At 39.9% G+C, this 22,790-nt stretch overlaps 1 long non-coding RNA gene across 6 annotated transcripts; it reads right to left on the bottom strand.

Moving 5' to 3' along the window:
* Window positions 1–250: 250 nt before the first annotated feature.
* On the bottom strand, window positions 251–2,846 carry BNAA03G54470D. Of its 6 annotated transcripts, XR_007328409.1 has the most exons (8): window positions 2,542–2,805; window positions 2,418–2,451; window positions 1,951–2,020; window positions 1,403–1,525; window positions 1,242–1,313; window positions 1,014–1,138; window positions 725–813; window positions 251–481 (listed from the first exon to the last, which is right to left on the bottom strand). It is a non-coding gene; the product is annotated as an uncharacterized BNAA03G54470D (long non-coding RNA). The 6 variants fall into 6 exon arrangements; XR_007328408.1 differs by lacking the exon at window positions 251–481 and having other exon boundaries at window positions 491–813; window positions 2,542–2,803; XR_002662830.2 differs by lacking the exons at window positions 251–481; window positions 1,951–2,020 and having other exon boundaries at window positions 491–813; window positions 2,542–2,802.
* Window positions 2,847–22,790: the final 19,944 nt, after the last annotated feature.

Raw genomic sequence — 22,790 nt, forward strand, 5'->3', positions numbered from 1 at the left:
TTTTTCCTTTAAAAGGATATACTCAAAGATTGTAAATGTTGGTTTAATGAAATATATTACCTCCCTTTCCAGATGAAGATTTTTCGTAAATATGGGATTTTATATAAAGATTCCTTACAAAATTAGTAACCACATATCCTTAGAAGATTTTGTGAGTCGTGATTTTTTAAAAAATCTAGAAGTATTGTGTTGGGTTTTAACTTTTAAAACAGCTTCATGGGCTGAGGAGAGAATTATTGGTGGTCAAATATTTAAAATTTTCCAATCACAACCTGTATGCTTATTATGGTGCATAAGAGTTAAATATAGTTTGTGTATGTGTTTCCGACTCTCTATTAGTGCTGTTGTGAAACTACAGTGTTCAACAATCTTATATGGTTGTCTTTTGGTGGTCATAGACCTCATGGAACTCCATATATCTGCTGGAAATTGCTTCTATCTCTCTCTGCTATTGAGATTGTCAAATCTAGAAATTCTAATCCTGAAAAAATGTTGCAAACAATACAAAAAAAAGTTAATGCAAGTAATGGTTTAATGTTGTAGTTTTTAATATCTAATAACCCAAAAAATTCAGAACATGAAAAAAATTATGGAAATGAAAGTTTAATAAAAATTTGATTGTTAGAAAATGAAATATTTTTTTAAGAGATGAGGAATATAAAGAGAATTTTGTAGTAGACTTCAACTCAAAGTTTAGATGACCACTTCATGAGTGATTACTAACTTTGTTTCTCCGGACGAAGCTTTGTATGAGATCAATAGTGCTGTCACAGTAAAATCGAGTAGCAGGAGTTGTGGCGAGTATCAGTTTTCCTGTAGTCATGTCAGAATAAAAAAGGTGTTACAATTCAAAGACAATTTTATGTTCTATTAAACCGAGAAGCCATTGTGAACCACAAAGTAAACCAATAATCCATATAAATATATAAAAAAATATGTTGAAGTGGAAGTTTATGCATTCTAATAACTAAACAATATCTAGATATATCCCTAAAATAATTGATAATTATTACCTTTAAATACTCTGGGATTGATGCTTGTAATGATTACAACTTTGTATTTCATGACTGTCATGCTATGTAAGTCTCTAAACTGGGCAGACACATTGTCCATTATTGTCAAGCGGACCATTTTTGACCTGCATGAATTGTGTGAATATATATAAGTTGGCCTTACACAAAATTTTAAATAAACGGTTGGGTTTAATGTACATTTTTTTTCAAAAAAAAAAAGTTCGGTACCTGTTTAGTAGTAGACCAATTCTGACCTTCGTTGTTGCCCTCGGATTTTTGAGATCGTTACCTTGAAACATTCTTATTTGTCCAACCACATTTGGGATAATATTTGTCTTTCATGTCAAATTTTACTTTTTAAGAAATGATCAAAATAAGTGGTTGTTTACCTGGTAAGTTGTTGGTACCAGTGGCTATGTCGATCAACTGTTTGTATCGGAGGGGATGGAATGTGGTAAGAGGCATCATCGGGATTTTTTCCTCTATTTGTATAACCGTTGTGAATCTTGTTGCTGAAAAAAATAAGAGAAAACACATTACTTATATGGAGAATAGTTTTAGATTATCGGATCACCCAATTTGATATTATATGAGAATAGTACATTTCTTTCAAATATTTCATAGAATACAGTTTTATGAACAATAACTTCATGAAACTCCTAAAGTTTTTGCTTAAAACAAAACCTAACTAAATAAGTCTCTATTTTCTGTTAGACAACAGATGGTTGACCGTTTTGTCATTTAGTTACATTATCTTTATATTGGCTAAGACGCAACTTGGTCTTCCAAGTTAAAAAGAAAAGCATGAATACAGATTGCAGTACGCTTTGACATTCATGGGTAGCACTATCTCTAGGTGACCATTTTAACTTTCTTATGATTGAAAGATTATCAATGTGTATGAGTCAAAGACTGATAAATGATCTAGAATTCTCACCTTTTGTACATAATATATAATTCTCGATGAAGACCTATCAAAGATCTCTCAAATATATGTTTTTCACTTTCTGATTCAAGAAGAAAAAGCCATAAAAAGGTAAAAAAGGAGATTTGTAAGTAAATGGACCAAAACTAAGAAAGCTCGAGTTTTTTAGATTCTAACAAACAGAGCAACGGAATGAAATATAATAATTTCCACCACTAAAAACAGAGCAGAACATAAGATCTCATCAAAATCCTTACACTCTGGTGAAACAAAGATTCACAGATGAGTAATGAATGACCAAAACAGAGAAAGCTCAAGCCTTTCATATTATAAAACAGAGCAAAATCGAATGAAAATCATAACTTCACCGCATAGAAACAGAGCATGCTATAATTTCATCAAAAGCCATACACTATGGTGAAACCAATCTACACGAGACTGACCAATCTGAGACTGAACAAATATTACTGTAACAGTACCTGTTCGGAGCAGGTGAGAATTAGAGAGAAGCGTCTGGTTGAGAGAGGCATTGAAAATTTATTGGTTAATAAAATTAGTTAGGTTAAGTGGTTCTTTTTTACTAATCAAAAGAAAATTTCATACCCGTAATTGTGGTTTCATCGCCATGGATTGAGCTTTGAGTGGTTCTAGGGTTTTGGTTTGTACGAAAGAAAGAAGATCAGTATATAAAGAAGGAGGAAAAGAGGGAGGTGAAACAAAATCATTAATAAGGTATTGATTGATTGAAACGAAAGTATTGATTGTGTAGAAGTGGTTCTCGGCTTCTTTGGTCTTCGATCGGAGAAGACGAAGTGGTACAGGTGAGGAGAAGGATTTCGACGGTTTTTTTTTTTTTTGTGATCTGTGATGTCTGTCTAACGTGTCCAATTACATGTTTCTGATTGGTCTGAATTATTGATCCTATGTGGACAGTCTCGCTACTCCTCATATATCCCTTTTAGTATTAGTTAAATTAGTTCAACAGAATTTTTCCGTTATTTATTTTATCTCTACTTTTTGTTTTATGCTTTTGTTCTATTCACAATTTGTTAATTTAGCTGGAATATATCTTTTATTCCATGTAGACTTAGAAAATAGGAAAGCGAAGTCCACATATTCTTTGGATCTAAGCCGTTCCCAGTGAATGTTTGTGAATAATATGACTTTATGGCGTGTGTTATAAAAGAATCATCAAACATCTTGATTTTAAATTTTAAGAATAATTTTCTATAGAAGCTAAGATTTACATTCCAGTTACTGCTTCTACGCTAATGCAAACTTGGTTTTCAACGTCCTAAAGAGATTTCTGGGCAGTTCTCATCTCTACTCTCTCAGCTCTCATCGTTCTTCGACGTAGGGAGACGCTCTCAAACGTTCCTTTAGCTGGGCTGAATGGTCTCTCTCTGTTACTGGATAGTAACTCTTTTTCACTGGGCTTTAATCTCTTTTACTGGGCTTCCTCTTAAAACTATAGCCTTAGTGCTTGTAACTCTTTTTTCATTCTCCTGCAATTTAAATTTGAAAGCCAGTTTACAAAAAAAAAAAGATTTACATTCTAGATTCCAAATTGAAAACAAAAGGGAAGAAACAGATTTCATTATTCACACTTCGTTCTGTCATGTTACATTATGAAGTTACTATTACATCTTCATCTCTCTTAATAACTTTTTTTTTTGAAAAGATCTCTCTTAATAACTTCAAAAACTATATACTAGAACTTCCCATTTGATCTTGCACTCTTGTTTTGGAAGTTATTTGTTGAGATGGAATCTTTCCAGCAAAAAATACACAAAAATTTCGAAAGAGCCAAAAGTAGTTGATTCTAGGGCAAGTTGAAAGGCCAGTTTACATTCTAACCACTTATTTTCTTTATGCCAAAATATCTTTTATATTACGTCAAATTACAACATCAAATAATGTAAATTAGAAGGGGGAAAGCATGGAATAATGAAGAAATCGCAGTAATATCAACCATGATAACATTTGGCGGTCATATTATTCCATATTTCAAAAGTAGTTTATGTGGTCCAAGTCATAAAAGAACTTAGTTTGTGAGCAAGAAAATGTAGCGAGATAAAGTCAAGAAAGCTATTGGACGATGATGGAAAGAGGTGAGAACTCAGGGTGGTTAAAGTTTGCGTCACAAGGAGGCTAATGGATCTTCTTCTTCACCTTTTGACAATTCTTTTTTTCTTAACTACTATCCTCAGGAACGTGATGGGAGATTATCATTTTGTTTGAATGTGTTAGAAAAGGAGATTAACTGAATAATGATTTTGAAGATTCAAATCAGTAAAACTGCACTCTCAATTTCATTCACCATTTTCTTATCTTTTTGTCATTGAATAATATCAGAGCATCTCCAAAAAGGAACTCTATTTTGAAGTTTCTAAATCTCTATATTTGAAGTTTAAAGGTGTTCTTTTCCAAAAGCAAAACTTCAAACTTAACTTTAAAACTATTTGTATTTTATAATATGGTCCTTATATTTATCATAACTAATTTGAATTCATAAAACTTTTGTAAATAACTAGCACATATATAAACATATATAAATTTTTTTTAAATAACTTAATTAATATTAAACTTCAATCAAAATACCATATTATTCCATAAAGTGATTTTCGTAATGCATATATGATCTACTAGTGCATTTTGAAGTAAAAATGACTATCCTCATTTTTAATTTGTAGATTAGAGATAAAAGTTTTTGAAATCGGGTGATATTAATACTTGTAAATACATTAGATAAGAACCAGAAAGTAAAAGAAAAACATAAAATATTGCTAAAAGAATTGCACGAAAAGACATCATCATCAACAATCATCTTCAGTTACACAAAAAAGAATTGGACGATATTTAGAAATTTTGAAGGTTCCGGTTCAAACTTACATGACTATTAGTGTTGTTGTAATATTTAAATTTGTGTAATAGTTATGTCTTCATGTAATTATTTTAAAATTTCTTTGTTAAATTTCTTTTGTATATTTTTGTTATCTAAATCTAGTTTTAAATATTTTAAATCTTATTTTAATGTTTTATTTAATTTTATGTATAAACTTAAATTTTGTAAACAAAACTTAAATATTTATGAGATATCATTTTTATAAGGATTAAAACAATAAACAAGAAAATATTTATGAATCATAAATGTGATGTGTAATTGTAAGGTCTAAAATGCAAATAAAAATATGAAACTTCAAATTTGAAGTTTTGAATAGTGAAACTTCAAATATAGAGTTTCACTACTCAAAACTTCAAATTTGAAGTTTTGAAATTCTTTTTTGAAGAAAAAAAACTTCATATTTGAAGTTATAGAGTGTCTTTTGGAGATGCTCTCATAAAAACCGAACGTCTAAATAAAACTTTATTTTAAAAACAATTTCACTAAAAATATTAAAATGGAAAGTTAGGTATGTGCAAAAATTTAGAAGGTTGAAAAACTGCTTTCCTACCTGTAGGATTGTTTATTCCCAAGTTTATGCATTTACCAGTGAAATTCAAAACAACTAAGAGTAGCCTTCCACGTAATTTTATTCCCTTATTGTCTTACTTAAAAAGATTCTTCAAAACGATACTACGTGAAAATGCCAATGTGGGAGAAAATTATTTATAGAGAATAAGAAAATATTTGGGACCTACTTTGGCATGTTCACACATAGGATTCTACCACTGGATACTATCTATCGGTCCTCTTCTCTTAAGATCTGACAAGTTGCTTTGACAAAAGATCTGACAAGTTGCTTTGACAAAAGAAGCGAAAGAAAGAAGAGTAATCAAATCAAATCAAATCAAATCATAACGTAAATTAGGAGTAAATCTAAACTTATCGAGATAAATTCGATTACACGTCTGATACAGTTGTCGAAATAGAATCTGAACTTTCTACGTTTTCTTTCAAAAGATATTTTTTTTTATCTTTGATCGGCAATGTAAGCTCAAGAATATTAGTATATTTGTGGTTGATGATCTGGAATATGGCAAATACACATATTGCAAATCAGTGATAGTAGTCAAATGGCGCAGAATACACCTAATACGGCGAATCCTGGTTTGAACCCTGCTGGTCACACGAATATGAGCTATTGCTTTCGGTTCATTTGAATGTCTAAGAGAAGGTTTATTCGTGGTCTGTATCTGCATCCGAGAGTTAGGTCTGTATTTTTAATAGACCCGGATTTAACCTTTTAAAAAAAAAAATACACGTATTGCGCACACACACAAAAGAACAATTGAAATTAGAAAGGCATTAGGCGTACCCAAGATAACTCTTACACCTTAAATAGCGCATAAATTTTCCAAACTTTTCAACCATTCACTTTAGGTTTATAAGAAAATATTATAAAGTTTAAGTATTATAAATAATAGTTGTGTAGCGAATATTTCTTGTGACATGGATTTTGTGGTACCAAACCTAGATAGTTAGCGTAACAAAGATCATAAACACGGTGCTTCTAACATTTTTTTTTTTTTTATGAAGTCAATTATAAACACAAACTTGTGGGAATATGAACTATAACAAAATTTCCATTGGGTCCTCTTAGAAATTTGTAGCTAATTGTATTTACTATTTGGATTAAGTTTTTGTATAAAAATGTAGTTTATAGTCCCTTATCATTTGATATTGTTATCTAGTCCAGATTAGCCATATAATCATATTAGCATGACAACTGACAACCTAATATATATTGCCATGGACAATAGTTAATCTCCAAGTCAATACACGATGTACAGTTTAGTAATTAAATATCGACAAGATCATGGTGATATAGTGGCCACTTAAACATACAGTCATACACCAAATATTTGGATATCATTTAAAATTCAATGAAGCTAGTTGACTTTTGTAAATGTCAACTCTTCCTCCACCATCGGAGGTCAAGATAACATCAAATTATTATTTTTGGTCTAAAATAACATCAAATTATGACTACACCTATTTCTTTGTTGACCTCTTGTCCAATAATACAAACTAATTCTTTGAACATATATATATATATATATATATATATATATATATATATTATATATATATATATATATTTATATATATATATTTATTATAAAGTGTTAATTAGCACTTAGTTAGTCTGTATAGTGATTAATTAAATATGTATCCAACGTAAAGTGATCATCTTTATAATTCATGCATTTTATATCTGACTTATATGAAATTAATACTTAGTATGGTACGCAAAACGTAAGGATTTTGCGACATCCGTCACCTCCTATCTGGAGGACAGTGTGTCACCCCCGACAGGTCATCATACAACAATGTGACACTCGTCTCTCTTTTATTAAAGACAACGGGCCACCGACAATATCCATAATATAAAAGCTCATAAACCCAATAACATTCACCCAAGCCCAAATAAAATCCGAAAGAAAAGTCCTGTAGCATCAAGTCCGTCCAAATATTACATAATTGTTTGTCTCACTTGAAAAGGGAAAGAGTAAGGGGTGAGCGACAGGAGAATCGCTCAGTGAGGTATGGGATTCAACCCCGAAGTCCATGAACCCGAACATAGCACTCCGAATAAATATAAATTAATTCTAACACATGTCAAACACGATACCTAAAGTACCCAAGCAACAAACAATGGTCCTAGCGAGGTGCACACTCGCTGCCCACTAACATGCCAAAAACATAACACAGCTCGAGATAGTGCTCAAACACCGCCCGTAGACGATTTATCGACACTTCCAGGCTACAGCTCAACCGGTCGACTAAAGGTGGCTGCACCTCCATACAATCCGGCATACAACAGTCTCTGTATCTGTCTCCAAACAAAAACAATCCTAGCTAAGAATTTACATTAAGTGAAACAATCAATGTTTAATCTTCTAACCCCCTAGTTCCGGTTTAAGCAAAAAACCAAAAAACTCAACAAGCAATGCAGACTCGATTTCACACTGACGGAACACATTAGAAATAAATTATACTTATTTGAGGTCCTAAGCCGTGTACGAGAAGTTCGGGAATAGACCCTCACCTTAGCAATTAGAAGAAGTAATGTCTATGAACTCCAGCTGCTCAAATAGACTCCATATCTGAAATCAGATCGAAATTCTGAGTCAGAAAGCCTTTTGAACGGTTAAAAAACGGAACTGGTCAAGGTTTGCGAAAAGTCAACCCGCTGGTCAAAGTCAACCCGGCTAAGCTTTGACCAGAAATCGATTTGACTTAACCGACCAGTTTACTCTAACCAAACCAAAATTAATTTAAACCGGTCAAACCAGTCAACCAACCGGTTTACTGAGTCAACCGAGTTGACTCGACCGAGTTGACCGAGTCACCGGTGGCGACAGCGGAGGCTTACCGGCGGAGACGGCGGAGCACGGCTGCAGCGAGAGGTGGTCCGGCAGCGGAGCACGGCGATGGTGAGGCAGCGATCCGGCGGCGACGGGCGGTGGTCCGGCTGTCGAGCACGGCGACGCGGAGGCGGAAGACGGCGGCGGCGACGATTTCCGGTAGAGGTGCGTACGGCTTCGTCTGAGCTCTGACTGTGGTGTGGATGGTGTCTACGGCTTCTTCTCGACGATAGGAACACGATGGTGGTCTTGCATGCGAGAGATTCTTAACGGTTAGAGAGTTATCGACGAATTACAGAAACTGCCGAAAGTTGGCTCAAATGCATGGCGTCTTCCGGCGATTCCTTACTGCCACGAATGTGGGAACGAGCTCGACGAGGTCTCAAGGCGTGGTGGCTCCGGTGGCAACTCAGGTGGCTCCATTGAAAAGGTTTCCCCCCACTCTCTCTCTCTCTCACTCTCTCTCTCTCTCTTTGTCTCTCTAAACTTCTGATTTATTTTCCTTGCAGGCAAACAAACTGCTGGATCTGGGGAAATGGGTTTTATGGTTCATACATTGGGCCTTTTCGATTGGGCCTTCGGGAATAGATGGGCTTAGCCGGCTAACAAATTCCGAGACTGAAATCTACAGATTTATTCTTTAATCCTTGAACATGTGGTTGTATGGCTTATTTACTTAGTATATGTTTCCCTTGATTATATGTACAATGGATTATTATGTAGTGTATTTTTTTTTTTACTTTCTATTTTAAAACATAAAAAAGATACAAAAGGTTTCAGCCTAGCTAGGCAGTTTTGTGGGCATTGCCCATTAATACAAACCCATACCCCATAGTTTCACATAACTTAACCACAATTTTGAAGCCCGAATTAACATGCCCAAGTACTAAGAAGATGGATTGGTGACGATCACCGTCCTGGAAATCCTTGATGCCACAATTGGAATAAGGAGGAGGCTAGTCGCGGGGAGGTGGGTCTGATCGAAGCAATCTTAGACTTGATGTAGGAGGCGATAGAGTTTGAGATGGAATCAGGAGGTCGAAAGGTGTTCTTATGAAGCCGAGCATTCCGTTCTGACCAGAGGTGGTAGATAGTGCTTTGCTACACGAAGATGGGGAGGAGATTTGCATGCCTCAGGCCTGATAGAAGGATTAGTGCGGTGAGGGTCTGATCCCAAGATGAGGAAGCGGTTAGTCCTGATCGGTTTCCCATAGTATGCCAAACTTGCGAGGAGTAAGCACATTCAAAAAACAGGTGGTTTCGGCTCTCATCAAAGGAGTTACATAGGCGACATGTAGAAGGAGAGCTGAGGCCCCAAGACAGAATGCGATCTCTAGTCGGGCATCGATTGATGAGAACAAGCCACGCTAAGAAGCTATGCTTAGGGGTTCCTCTTGAGCACCATACTGTCTTGCTCCAATCTACAACCGGATTGTGATGTTTGATTTCCTTATAGACGATTCCAGTACTGAAGGTAGTTATGCCCATTCACTTCCCACATATATTGGTCCTCTGCCTCAGTAAGCGTTATAGCTGAGAGGAAAACCTGAATTTGTACTTGCTTCTTCGATCTAGCTGCAGGGAGCAACCAGTTTCCATGATCACTAAGACTGGCGAGAGTAGCATTCCTTGGGATTCCAAGCCGGGATGTAGGAGGGAGATTCAGAAAGTCAGAGAGGAAACCGTAGGGACTCCAATTATCGCTCCATAAACTACCAGTTCGACCATTCCCTATATCAATACAAATCCAAGAATACACAATTGGCTTTAAGCGCAAAAGACTTTTGACTAACCAAGTGTGGTTGTTGTTTTTCCTGATGGTCCAGAAGTTTTATAAGTTGGCCGATAACACAGTGTCCTTAAACCAAGCGACCCAGATGGATTCTGAAGAAAAGAACAGCATCCATATAAGCTTGATAGAGGCCGCCTTATTCCAGCTGAGGAAGTCCCGAACTCCTAGTCCCCCTTTGTCCTTTGCATGTGTGATCTGATCCCAGGCGACTCTTGCTGAATGATGTCTCTCCACCGTTCCTTTCCATAGATAGGCTCCACATAAGGAGTTAATTAATTTGATACAAAACTTTGGTAGAGTAAAAGTGGCACACCAAAAATTGGTTATTCCTGAGATCACAGTATTTATGAGCAGTAAGCGGCCGGCAAAGGAGAGAGATCTCGCACTCCAAGAGTTTAGTTTGGCTTTGACGTTCAGTATAAGGGGTTCACAATTAACCATCGTAAGCTTCTTAGTGCAGAGGAGAACTCCTAGGTATCTGATTGGTAGAGTACCATGAGAGAGACCAGTTTCTTGTTGAAGGAGTTCTATTTCTTGTTGTGAGAGGCCAAGAGTAAAGAAGTAGGATTTAGAGACACTGATTCCCAGTCCTGAATGTGCTTCAAAGTTTCTAAGGACCTCTAGGACTCCTTTGATAGATCGAGTAGAACCTTCAGTGAAAATCAGGAGGTCATATACGAAGCATAAATGGGTCAGCATTGTTTCTTCACAGAGATGATGGTAGCCGAATTCACCCTGCTGAGCCGCTCTGTTCAGGAGGATAGATAAACAGTTCATTGCGATCCCAAAGAGGTAAGGAGAAAGTGGATCTCCCTGCCTCAAACCTCAATTGCTTTTAAAATAACCCTGAACAGTTCCATTGTTACCAATGCAGAAGGAGGGGGTGCAGACGCAGGCACGTAGCCATCTGATATAGAGCTTCAGCACATTGATCGCTGACAAGGATTTGAAGATGAAATCCCAGCTAACTGTATCGAAAGCCTTTGTGATGTCCACTTTCAACGCGATTCTCTTGGGTCCTCTGTTTCTGTGGTAGTCGTTTACGACCTCGGGCGCCAGAACTGTGTTTTCAACTAGAAGCCTTCCTTGGACAAATGCAGTTTGATTTGGGAGGATAAGGGCAGGGAGTATGGGTTTCAGTCGGTGGACAAGTAGTTTAGAGATAGTCTTGTAGAGAGTGTTACAGCAAGAGATGGGTCTGAAATCTCTGATCGCAGAGGCACCTTGTCTCTTTGGTACCAGAGTGAAAATTGTTGAGTTTGTCGCCGAGGGTAAGAAGTCTGAGATGAAGAACTGATTGATGGAGTTTATGACTTCATTACCTAGCAGCGCCCAAGCAGTTTTAAAGAACCCTGAAGTGTAGCCGGCTGGACCCGGAGCTTTGTTTGCATTCAGCCTCCTCATTACTCGAGTGATCTCTTCTGGAGTTGGGAGTTTCATCATTTCTCGAGCGAGATCTTCAGGACACTGATAAGAGACAATCCATTGGATCCAGGACAACGATGTTGCAGGAAAAGGGAGAGTGTCTGGTGATAGTAGTTCTTGGAAGTGGTTTATGGCGTGAAGTCCCATTGCTTGTGGGTCAGATATGATGTCTCCTGAAGGCAGTGTGAAGTTTAAAATCGAGTTGAAGGAAGCTCGAACTCAAACAAGGCGGTGGAAGTACAGTGTGTTGAGGTCTCCCTCCCGTAGCCAGATTACCCTCAACTTCTACTTAAAGTAAGACTCCTTTATCTGCCTGAGAAAGCACCATTTGTCATGTAGTTCCTGCTCTTTCTGGAAGAGCTCTCCCGAGGGGTTTGTTAAGGCCTCCACCTGCACAGCTTGTAACAAAATGTTAGTTTGGTTTACTCTCACTTGTATGTCCGAGAAATTCTCTCTATTTAATAGTTTTAACGCTCCTTTTATTTTTCTGAGTTTATAGCAAAGAGAAGTGAGATTTAACGCAATGCTACCAGCCTGATTCCACTCGTTCTCCAGGGCGGTTAGGAAGCTAGGATGCTTGGTAAGGTAGTTGAAGAATTTGAATGGTCGAATCCTGGCTATAGGGAGGAGGACTGGACCCGACTTAATGCCAAATCGAGTATGGGCCCGACCTAATGCCAAATCGAGTCAACTAAACCATAACACAATACCGTTTACAAAAGGCATGAAAATCTACACCGGCGGTCCTAACGTCCAGCACCAAGCTATCCGATCATCCTTACCTAAAGCGACCTGCAAAAATGATAACAGAGTTGGATGAGTAATCTAGTATTACTCAGTGAACTGGCGGCCTCTACCCGCAACCTAGACTCTAACCCAGACAACCCAAAATAACAATCAATCTAGCCCTAGCATGCAATAAAAGCTAAGGCTAAGCAAACCGTTACTAAGTTAGACAAGGCCTCCTGCCATGAATCTAACTTCAAGTAACGTGAACCTGCATGAAAAACACTAATTAACTATGACTCGAGTCTAAGTCTTAACACCGTATTTCAGTGTAACCACTCAATCTAGGGTTTAACAACCATCTAATCTATACGACACTCTAATTGGGCCCGACAAAATCATTCTTCCTCCACACAAGGGACACCCGCAATCTCTTCACTATTACACCACACATGCGTAGGCGCTTGGGAATCACCCGGTCACGGTCCTCAATCGGAATCGTCGTGCCCCGGTCCTCTATCGGACTCGCCGGGGGCTGTCACATCCATGTGTGACACTCGGCCTTGGTGATCAACCAAGCTAAACCGAGCCCACCACTTTCCGGACCACGGCCGGCTTAGTGGTACCAATTTGAGGAACCTAACACTCTACTAATCTCAATTCCTAAGGAAAATACTTGGCTCTAGAATCCAAGTAAGATTCTTTGGCCAAACACGTACTCATGACTGACTCACTAGGATTCTAACACATAACCAAATAACTTAATTCTAACAACTCAACCAGTTAGTCACTCCCTTACCAAGAGCTGAGTAACCTCAATCAACAAGATTAATTAAACGAGCAAGCATTAAACTAGTCTAACAAGCAATCTACTTAATCAAACCGTTACCCAGATAGTTAGCCTCCTACTATGAAACTATCTTTAAGGATAACGGGTACTTGGACTCAACCATATCAACACGCAATAATAGAAAACATGATGCATCCTAGCTCTAGTCCTAGCCAGGTTATTAACTCAGTCTTAATTCCATTTTATCTCAGCTTAGCCCTTGCTAAACTGAGTCCGGTTCCATAAATAAAATAACTCTAAGGACTCTATCACCCAGTAACGTGATTATTCTAATTTATATGCAGACTCGATCTATCCTAAATTCCAAGTGGAATTTAAACAAACCAACTCACAGTGTTCTATGCCGATAAGCTGTTGGTTGATCGGAGAGGACTTAGCCAAAACCCAATGGACGACTTGAATGGACAGGTCTGGACTGATCTTAAATTGGACAGAACCTCCCCTGATACTGTTCTGGACTGAACTCAACCCGAGCATCACCTTCTTTAGCTTCTGGACAGTTCTTCAGACTTTCGGTGGAGTATCGAGCTTCAGAACTACAACTGAACTGAACCCATGGAACTAAACTGATCTTGGACAGCACCTCTACTTGATCATTAAAGAATAAGACTTTCTTGGACGGATTGATTTGGGCAGAGCTTCCGCGTAACAATCGCAGAAAATCTTCGATTGGAAAGAACTCGGCTTCTCAAATAAAATATCGGTCTTCAGAAAAGACTATACTCTCAAAATGACTTCTTTCTTTTACTTTTTCTCTCTCTAGCCAAGTTTTGGAGTGATTTTGATGTGAGAAGGATGAATGAAACTGAAGGGAGGGTGCTGGTATTTATAGAAAGCTTCGACCAATAATATTGCGCCACCCGAGCGACTATGTGTCAGCCCGCATGCTTCCGTTCGCATGGGCGGCGACACATGCTGCACACATGTCGTGAGGGATGTATCACATACATGCAAGAGGAAACCACTCACGTCCATATGGCTTGCTGCATGGCTGGAGGGCATGCATCGCGACTCACCGCATGCTACATGTCGATCAACATGCTTTGGTTACATGCGCGGCGACACCTCATGCTTGATTGATCCACCTCGTGCTTCTACATGTCAAGCTGCATGTCCCAGCTTCATGCAGGGTGAAATGTAGTGATTTGGTTGACACTCAGCTTGCTAGACACTTGACACCACGTCCTGACTCCATGCGTTGCGACACCTAGAGTTTCTCGGTTCATTTGACTGATTTCAGTCCTTCCGACATATTTTCTATCCGCAATCAATCCCAAATATTTTTCTACTCCCATTCTGATGCTCTGAATATTTTTAATAACTCCAGACTCCATTATAACCTTGGCGGAAATATTTCCCGAGCTTCCGGCTTCTCCGAAAAATATTACAAAATACCGAAATTAGGGTTTTTGCCCAACTTCGGATTTTCCCGTCGTGCTTGCTTCCCGTCCTGCTTAATTCTCATCCTGCTTCCGACTTATTATGTCTCCAGAATAATATTTTACTGATACGAAGATTTTCCCAGAAAACTTTGTGATGAAGAAACGTCGGTCTTCAAAAACGTCGAACTTCTAAACCATCGTGCTTCCAAAAACATGATGCTTCAAAAACGTCAGTCTGATCAATATAAGACATTTTCTAACATGTTCCAGCAGCTTATTCGGCTCATGGCTCACTCATGATCAATTCTTCGACCTTCTCGTTTTTCAAAATTTCCCGATCGATCTTTATCGCCCGCGATTCGACCACCAAGTAGATGCTCGACCAATCTTCCATTTTCTTCGATTCCTGTCAAGTTTTATATGATTAAAACTTAACATTCTTCATCATACTTTGATTCCCAAAAGCTCAGCTTCAAATTATGACTGTCGATTTCGACCATTTTACCCCAAAGGGAGGGTTATCACAACATGGATGGCCTTTATTTGCTTGGGGTTGGCCTCGATGCCACGATGCATCACTATGTACCCCAAGATTTTACCGGAGCTAACCCTGAAGGAAAACTTCGCTGGGTTTAGCTTCATGTTATACCTTCGGCGAGTGGATAAGGCTTGATATAAATCTGATGTATGGTCTTATGCATCTAAGGATTTAACCAACATGTCTTCTTGGTCTGGCCGATCTGATCTGCAAACATCATATTCATGTTGGATAAAAATATTCCATGAAGAGATTACTCCAGCTTCTGCCTCCAGGTTCCGGGGTCCTACCCTCGGGTTTGGGTCCCTGCCTCCGGATCTGGGTCCTGCCTCCGGCTTCCGACTTCCAGACCGAGTAATTTATCTTGCCTTAGGATAAATGGAAATCATCCATTAATAAGGTAACCACATGAAGGAATATCCCTAGATCCGAAAGAAAGAGGAAGTATTCTAATACATATGACCTCCCTTAAGCAAAAGAGAAATATTCTATTATCTAAGAATATAATGAATATTTCCAAATCCTAAGAGGGAAGCACGACCTCCACCATAAATATAGGTTTCTAAACCTAAAGAAAGGGGTCCACGACATCCATGACCAGCGCTCATCAACTCTACAGCCGCCAAGGTAAGGTTTCGCACCTAGAGGACCATCTTCATCAACAAGCTCATAACCGATGAATCCCTGCGAATACTATGAAGATATATGCTACATGCAGCACGTCTACAACTCTACTTACTGGATAAGGCCTTGATCTCCAGCTCATCAGCGAGGTCCCTCCGTTCTCAGTGAAGCACCTCGACACATCATGCTCACTGCATCATATCGACAGGTCTACCATCTGTTCCGGCCATGTGCCCCCTTGAATAGATGACTCCTACCAACTACAGAGACATGTGCTCCCTAGGCCACGTGTCCATTAGGCCATGCGCCCACTAGAGCCCCGTGCTCCTTAGGATACGTGCCTCCATCAGGCTTCGCGCCAATCTAGGCTCCGTGCCTCCATATACATGAACTATGAACGGCTTGATCCCCCCTTGAAGGGTACGAGGCAATCCCCATTGAAGAATGCAGCTATAAATCTAAACACCTTCCATGGTCCCGTGCATAGATACCCAAGGACCGAGTTTGGTAGCTGGAACCATCGATCACAGATCATGAAGACCCAGCGATCTTCACTATCGATAGTCGGCCTCCGCCTAACGACCAATCTCCCCTGCTGCTACTAAGGCACTGACGACCTATAGTGGCCCATACCCAATTTGCAGTATCCTATGAGCAGGATCTCCTGGTTTATCAACTATCGAAGTAGGAGAATACACTCAACGACATGTCTCCTTCCTCATATCATTCCGTAGAGCTGAGCACGGATCGCTTGTACACAAAAATACCCAAACAATTCACTAGCCATTGGTAGGTAGAGCATGCGTTCTTCAGGCCGAACGACATAACCTTGTAGCAATAGATGCCCCTGGATGTCAAGAAAGGCGTTTTCTCTTGATCTCCAGGATGCATTAGTATCTGGTTGTATCCGGATAATGCGTCCATGAAACTCATCATTTGGTGTCAGGCTGTAGCATCGACGAGTTTGTCGATGTGTGGTAATGGGAATGGGTCCTTCGGGCATGATCTATTGAGATCAGTAAAGTCTATACAGACTCTCCACTTCCCATTATTCTTCCTTACAACTACCACATCAGCTAACCATTCCAGATATTGGACCTCTCTGATGAACACGGCGTTTAGTAGGTTCTTGACCTCTTCTTTGATGATCTCATCTCTTTCAGGAGCAAACTTTTTTCTGCCTGATAGGCTGGTATTGAGGATCGACTTAAAGCTTATGCACGATCACTTCGGGGTTGATTCCTGGCATGTCCTTGTGGGACTATGCGAAGCAATCGAAATTAGATCAGAGGAAATCTATCAATCTCCGCCTCAGGCCTTCCTTTAGTTCGACCTTCGGCTCTTCAGCATGTAAAATCGGAGTTTTACTCTGTCATTGCTATAAGGCTCGAGTCTTTCCCTTCTATGTGGTTTGATAGCAAGATTGGGAGTTTTCCTGCGACCGTTCTAATGCCCCAGGGAGTAGGAAAGTTGACCATTTGATGGTATAACTCCCATATCGTGGATCCAATGTCGCCCAAGTATCATGTTGTTAGAGGACTTGCAGTCAATGATGAGCAACTTAGTGGACATGTTGATTCCTTCAGCATACACGGGAATAGTAACTTCTCCCGATGTTTACTTAACTTCTCCGTTGAACCCCACAAGCGGAGTAATCCTTAGCGTCAGCGCCCTTTCTTCCAGCCCAAGGTCTTGGTAGGCGGCTTGGAAGAAAATGTTAGTTCTATTATCAACCAGTATCCTTTTTACCAGGCCGTTCGTGACAGTGAGAGATATGACCAGAGCGTCATGATGGGGGGCCAGGACCCTCTCTTTCTCCTTCGCGGTGAAACTGATCTCATCCATGCCTAGGAGAAGGCGTTTAGTTTGTCCATCCTCTTGACCGTTCCTGGCGTTTTAGTTGCTTTTCTACGCGGCAGCATGGCTTATACCGCTTATTTCAGAGCCACTGGAGATGACGTGGATCACTATGTCCTGTCTTGGAGGTGAAGCGGGAGCGATTTCGGGAGGCTTGTTGTTAGTCCCCTTGTAGAGGAGATTTTTGGCTTTATCGGAAAGGAACTCCCGAAGGTATCCTTTTCTTAGTGGCTCGTTGACCTTGATTCTTAGTGAGACGCAGTCCTCCGTCTTGTGACCATGATCACTATGGAAGTCGCACCACCGGTTCAGGTTCCGGAAGAAATCGGGTGCTTGCATCTTCTGAGGCCACTTGACCTGTGGGGCCATCTGCCTCAGAACATGGCTTAGCTCTGGTTTTGATATAGTCAGGTTGGAGATGTCGGGCCATGTGGACACGTTCATTCCTTTGGCTCTCCCTTGGGGTCGGTTTGGAAACCTGCCCCGGTTCCTACTCCCAGCTTCTTTCCTCTGGGGGGACCCTCTGTCTCGATTTGTCTTCGCCTGCTTGGAGGCCATTTGATCTTCCTTTAGTTGAGCTTTGGTTCGATTGGCTATGTTTTCTTCCCACTTGACCTATGCCCAGGCTCGAGAGAGTAGGTCCTCTATGGTCTTGCATTGGTACTTCGTGAGTTCTTTGTATAAGTCCCCAACAGGGAGTAGACCTTTCTTGAAGCCTGGGATCGCAGTGGAGGTATTTCATACGGGGATGGATACCTGCTCTTGATTGAAGCGGACTATGTAAGTGCGCACGGGTTCGGATCGATGCTGGAGAATTTCATAAAGTTCATCTGAGGTCCTCTCCAGGTTTCTTCTACTTGCGAACAGTTCTACGAACTTGTCGGTTAGGACCGCAAAGGAGTGTATAGACCCATTAGGCAAGTTGATGTACCATTGCATAGCGGGGCCTATCAGGGTTGAACCGAAGCCTTTGCACATGGTTGCTTCTCTCGCATCCTTCGGGATTGACACATTGAGCATATGTTACTTATACTGAGCGATGTGGTCATCTGGGTCGCCGGTGCCGTCGTACATTCTCATGTTGGAGAGATTAAACTTTCACGGCATCTCGATCAATGCGATCTTGTTCTTGAAGGGAGTATCAGCGTATGAACCGTGACTGCTTCTCCAGATGGGAGGAGCTATACCTGGGAGCCTTTCGACCATCGATTGAATGACATCGAATTTCTTGGCAAATACTCGTTTGAGATAAGCAGTCATGGTGGGTTCTGACGCCTTTGCCGCCTCCATCATCTCCTCTTCATCTTCCATCTCGGAATCACTGTCTTCAAGGACACGGGTTTGGGTTTTCTTGACCGTGTTGTCATTGGTTTCCTTTTCCCCTTCACGGGAAGTGAGGACGTATGGGTCCATCATCCCCGTCGATGGGTGTGCCTAGAGGTTGCATGGGCCGAACATGGGTTCGGGATCTTCGTCGCCTGCCCCCCGTAGTATGATGGGCTTGTTTCTCATTCCGCATGATGAGGTTTTCAGCTTCGAGCTGATTGAGCTTCTAAGCGCTTTACTCCAGCTGTTTGGAGTGCTCTCCTAACGTCTCCTTCAGGTTTGGGACTTCGGAGAGAAGCTCCAGACTCTCGGTAGCGGTCTCTTTTGCTTTGATTAGTTCGGTTACTTGATTTTGAAGAGCTTCGAGTTGAGCTCGCAACTCGTTCTCTCTTTGGGTAGTTTGGAAGTGTTCTTCGGTATCTTCTATTGTCATCATCACGTAGTTAAGATTACTCCCCTCCTTCTAACGCCAAACTGTTAGGGGATTTTTGTGTAAACAAGTATAAAAAATCGAGACTAGAAGATGTTTTATTGATCAATTGAGCAGAAACTACAATGGTTGGTGTATAAACCCTAGTTCTAGTGCCTAGCTCTAATCTCTTAGTCTCTGAATGTTGATCCCTTATTCTAAGGTATGGGCTCCCCTTATATAGTTGTAGAGTAGTCGGTTGGACATGTCAGACTCTTCCATATTTGGAAATATGGAAGAATTGCTCTTAGTAGAAAACTTTCATTTTGCCCGGAGGCGGGTCTGAAAGCAGGGGTAGGAGCCGGTTTCTCATATCGCAGGAGCCTGGAGGCTGGCGTCCTGCCTCAACAGGTTCCGGAGTAATGATACCGGAGTAGTTTTTCCCCAACAGGTTCCCCTTTTGTAGTCTTGGAGACGTCGGTGAAGTAGGGTAAACTCTTATATATTCGGAAATATGAAAGAATCCCCTTAAGTAGAAAACTTCCATTTTACCCGGAGGCAGAAATGGAAGGAGGGGTCAGAACCAGGGTTCCTTTCAGCAGGAGTCTGGAGGCCGGTGTCCTGCTCGGGATCTAGGAAAATCTTATACTGGAGTATTTTTCCCCAACAGTTGTTTCGTCAACAACTCTACCTGAAGTCTCAACTTCCGGTCCTGACGCAGATCCTGCTGGATCTTCTAACAGAGTCTGATTTTTTAGCTCCTCTGTGTCATTTGCTTTTACCTTGCATACATTCAAATCCTTGTAGACCTTATCATTTGTAAATACCACATTTTTGCTTATAACACACTTCTTCTCTTCAAGAAGCCAAACTTTGTTTCCTTTCACACCTGATGGATAATGGACGAAATTCCCTTTTTAGCTCTGCCCTTGAGCTTTTTATGATCTGCATGAACGTAAACCACTGATCCAAATCTTCTCAGGTGCAGATAACTGGGCTTCTTGCACAACCAAAGTTCCTCCAGAATGTTCTCATCTATAGCAGAAGATGGACTCATGTTTATCACATACGCTGACTTAGACACCGCTTCAGCCCAGAATTGTTCTTCTAGACCCGACTCAACCAGAAAGCATCCTACCTTCTCCATAAGGGTCATGTTCATACGTTCAGCTAAACCGTTTTGCTGTAGTGTATGCGCACAGATGCTGTGTCTCTTAAATCCATGGTACTTGCAGAAGTTGTGAAACTCTTTGTTACAAAATTTAAATCCATTGAATGTTTTAAGACAACTCACCTTCTTCTTAACTCGATTCTCCACCAACATATTCAATTCACAAAATTTGCTAAATGCTTCTCCTTTAACAGCTAAGAAATATACCTAGACATTCCTTGTGTAATCATCGATAATAGACAGAAAGTATTGCGTTCATGTTGAAACTTGATATCTTCTGCTTCCTCATCACACAGGTCTCAAATAAATCCAAAAACCCAATCTTCCTGTTATCGATCACCCCTTTCCGGGCCAGAATCTATAGATTCTTCATACTCATGTTCCCAAGACGTCTATGCCACAAGACTGTCTCATTGTTAGATGGTTTTTTCCTTACACTGCTCTTTACTTCACCTGACACAGTTTCACCATCTAATAGGTACAATGACCCAGACAAGGTTTCCGAAAGAGCTAGTTTACTATTCTTGTAAAACCTAGTCTTCCTATGTCCACCACTGTGCTCAAAGCTTAAAATACCCAACGTTCCAGTAGATATCAAGTTCCTTCTTAATTCTAGAATATACATGACATTCGTGAGTGTTTTCACAAAACCGCCATGAGCTTTGATGTTGATTGTACCAATCCCGTGTACTCTAACCGCGTAATCATTAACCAGAAGAACTTATCCAGAAGTCAGCTCTTGGAACATGTGAAACCAATCCCTTCTACATGTCATGTGGTAGAAACATCAAGAATCAATCACCCACTTATCATGATGCCACTTATCTGAAACCAACAATGCATTATCCTCAGAATCAAAATCTATCACAACCACTGCCTCAGCCTCGTCTTCTCCTCTAACATACTTCTTCTTGTTTGCATAACACTCCCTCTTGGTGTGTCCCTGCTTTTTGCAGAACCAGCAAGTTATCCTAGACCCTGAGCTCAATCAAGACTTTCCCTTATCATTCCTCTTATCATTCCTCACATGATCTTTCTTCTCAGTCCTTCCTCTAGCATAATATTCTTCACCATTATCATGTGAAGCTGTAGAGGTCTTGAGATCCTGATCTTTAGACCTTGCTGCACTTGTCACCTCTTCCAATGATAATGTATCTTTGCGTACTTAAGCATTTCTTTGAGGGAGTTGAACCGTGAAGAAAGCGAATTCAGGAGAAGAATCGCTTGTACTCCTCTGACACAGTCACATTTACGCTTGATAGGTAAGAGACTATCTTCAAGAAGTCATCGATATTCTCATCCATACTCTGAGTATCAACCATCTTGAAGGTATAAAATTTGTGCTATAAGTGAATTCTATTCGGTAGAGTCTTAGAAAGATATAACCTCTCCAGTGTAGACCATGTCGATCTTCCTTAACACATGATCTCCAACATTGAGAATGATCAGATTAATCGTCTTCTCTGATTTTTTAAGCCTTTCAGCTTCCTCTTTCACCAACCGCTCCCTGTAAACATATTCGTCTTCGTCCTTCTGAATCGTTGATACATAAGGTGACATAAACTCTTCTAATACATCCTTTAAACCAAGGACAGACAAATGTGCTAGCATCCTCTTTTTCGAGAAGTCTCCCTTCCCATCAAACTGCTCTACCTCAATTCTTGCATTCACCATTGACAACCACCAACCTGAATCTGATACCACTTTGTTGAAACCACAAATGCAAGGTCAGTCTGACCTTAAAACAAAATCAAACACACAAACTCTGATACACTCTCTGACAAACTCGCCGACGTAAGTTAGAAAATATAAATTTGTAGAATAATGGTGATCATAAGAAGAAGGAAAGATAAAAAAAAACACAAGAAATTGTTTACACAGAGTTCACCTAGAATGACTACGTCTATGGAGCCTAGCAAAAGACAATCCACTATAATCATAAGAACAAAGATATATAATCTCTCTCTCACAACCCAAGCTTATAACCCAAGCTCGATCTTTTCTTGGACAAGAGAGAAGAGTATACACGAGCTCCTCCTAGTTGGATTAGGGCATTCTCCTTTTCCATACACTTATTAGGAATATTTTAAAAATACTTGTCAACTTCCATAACTCCATAAAACTAATATTTTAAGGATCCGATCAACTTCTATATCATAAAAGTGATATTTCACTTTCTTAATATTAGTATGACGTCTTTGTCTTGGTTTAAGTTATGCGATCTTATTTAATTTTCATATCCAAATCCTCGATCTTATTTAATTTTCATATCCAAATCCTCACAAAGTCTCACGGATTCTTTGACACAGATTCTGATGCAGTCTTTGACGAATCCGAACAGTAATTTTATTGGTTTGCAAAACTTGTATTCCTAATTTACTTGCTGCAGTTTAGGAATGTTGTCACATAAAAAAGCAGGTATCGTTCTTTGGATTCGAGA

The sequence above is a fragment of the Brassica napus genome, chromosome A3 (genome assembly GCF_020379485.1).
Source record: "Brassica napus cultivar Da-Ae chromosome A3, Da-Ae, whole genome shotgun sequence".
Lineage (NCBI taxonomy): Eukaryota > Viridiplantae > Streptophyta > Magnoliopsida > Brassicales > Brassicaceae > Brassica > Brassica napus.